This window comes from Theobroma umbraticum, unplaced genomic scaffold, assembly GCF_002168275.2.
Source record: "Theobroma umbraticum cultivar Fairchild unplaced genomic scaffold, ASM216827v3 scaffold_182.0, whole genome shotgun sequence".
NCBI lineage: Eukaryota > Viridiplantae > Streptophyta > Magnoliopsida > Malvales > Malvaceae > Theobroma > Theobroma umbraticum.
In genome coordinates this window covers 522,580-524,656 of record NW_018397291.1, presented here as the reverse complement: position 1 = coordinate 524,656, position 2,077 = coordinate 522,580, and the positions used below count along the sequence as shown (strand labels likewise).

The window sequence follows — 2,077 nt, the reverse complement described above, 5'->3', positions numbered from 1 at the left end:
CGATTGGAATGTCCTTCCCCACAAAATTCACTTGTCATCAAGGAGTCCTGAACAACATTAACACTCAGTTTATCTATTTTCTTTGCAAAAGAAGCTAATTGTGTGGAAATAGTATTTATCACATCAATTCATGAATTCCAACAATTTTTCTTATACCCAATCTTTTAGATGGCCATTGATAATTATTGGAAGTTATCTCTTCATGAAAATCATAAGCCTTATCAATGGATTAACTCATGAGTGCACCTCTAGCGACAGCATCAATGGTAATTCCAAAAGGTCCCCGCAAACTATTATAAAAAGTCTGAACTTGTAGCCACTTAGGTAATCGATAGTGAGGATACCTTTTTATCAAATCCTTATACCTGTCCCAAGCCTCATATAGTGATTCAAACTCAAACTGCATGAAAGAAGTGATATCATTCCGCATCTTTGCGGACTTAACAAGTGGAAAGAATTTTGCCAACAATTTTTTAGCCAAATCATCCCAAGTATTAATAGAACTAGCAAGAAGCAAATTTAACCAACTCTTTGCTTTATCTCTCAATGGAAAAGGGAAAAAGCCTTAATCTTATGGCATCATCTGTAACACTGTTAGCCTTGAATGTACCGTAAATTTTCTAGAAATTTACAATATGAGCATTCAGATCATTATTAAGCAAACCCCCAAACTGTACGACAGTTTGAATCATTTGAATGATTGATGGTTTAATTTCAAAGTTGTTGGCTTGAATAGGCAACCTTCAGATACTAGAGTGGAGATTTTGTACTCGTGGGATAGCATAATCCTTCAAAGACTTGGTCTCTTCCTCTTGTTGATCATCCATTGTTTTACTTAGAGCAGAAAGTTTTTTATTTTTTCTTTGAAGTCTTTGAAAGCCTTTTCAAGTTTTAGATTAAGAGGAACAATTTCAAATTTTAGGCTCTTCGCATACAATGACCAAAGTACCCAAAAAATTAAAGAAAACAAATATTTGGATTAAAATTAAGAATGCTTGGTATTAATATTGACAAGAAAGAATTAAAAGTCAACTCCCTAACAATGGCACCAAAAACTTATTGAATTTTCTACCTACGCAAGTATACGTACCTCAAAGATAATATAATGGTGAGTAGTGTCAAACCCACAAAGAATTGAATTAATTCTTACTATTAATTACTAAAATTACACACCCTAATTTTATCCAAACAATAAAAATTGAATTAAAATGAAAAACATAAAATCTAAAACTACTCTAAATTTACTTAACAAAACTGCTTTTCTAATCTTGATTGACTTTTAGACCTAAGATTATGATATTCCTCAATACTTTATTTAATTATTGTCTCTCTCTATTAACTTAGTTTAATGGATTAAGTTACTAACCTAGAGTCTTAAATGATTTAAAAGTCTTTGTCGAGGTTCTCATAAAAATTTCTCTCCTAATTAATTTACTATATATTTATGCAAATTAAATTATAGGCAAATTAATTAAGTTCGTGCTCTAATTTTGGCTATGTACAGCTTATAGGTGTATGTATACCCGGTATGCAAATCAAACTACCTAATCAACTAAGTGCATTCAATTGTACGTTATTCTATTCAAAGTCTACCTAAATCTCCTTCATTAAGGTTTAACCTCGGTTTCCAAATCAATTTAATTGGTGATTGGGCAACTAGAAGCACTGTAACGACCGCTCCTTAATCGCTACTAGCGTCCAAGTCTAGCGAGAGAACTCGCCAAGTCTCAAACAAGCCTTACTTAAAATGTTAGTCATTACCTCATATTCATACCATCAATTTAAGAAAATTTCCTTGAACCATAAAACTCTTTGTAATAAGAATTGAACAATAATTTTTATAAATTGAATAAACCTTTATTCCACATAATTGTAAAAATAATACATCATGACTTCTAATCTCCAAATGCACATTTGTATTGACACAGTTGTCTAATTTCATAACAATTTACATTATGACAACTCGACCTTTAACAATAGAGTGACTCAGAATAAAGTGCTATGAGATGCCTTTTGTAACACCCCGTATCCTCATTTAGAGGTTGATGAGACTTTATTGATGAGAATAAAGGTTATT

The 2,077-nt window shown here is 31.6% G+C and overlaps 1 non-coding gene across 1 annotated transcript; it reads left to right on the top strand.

The window, feature by feature from the left end:
- The first annotated feature begins 326 nt into the window (after positions 1 to 326).
- On the top strand, positions 327 to 433 carry LOC149526213 (small nucleolar RNA R71). The gene has a single exon (XR_016352229.1). It is a non-coding gene; the product is annotated as a small nucleolar RNA R71 (small nucleolar RNA).
- Positions 434 to 2,077: the final 1,644 nt, after the last annotated feature.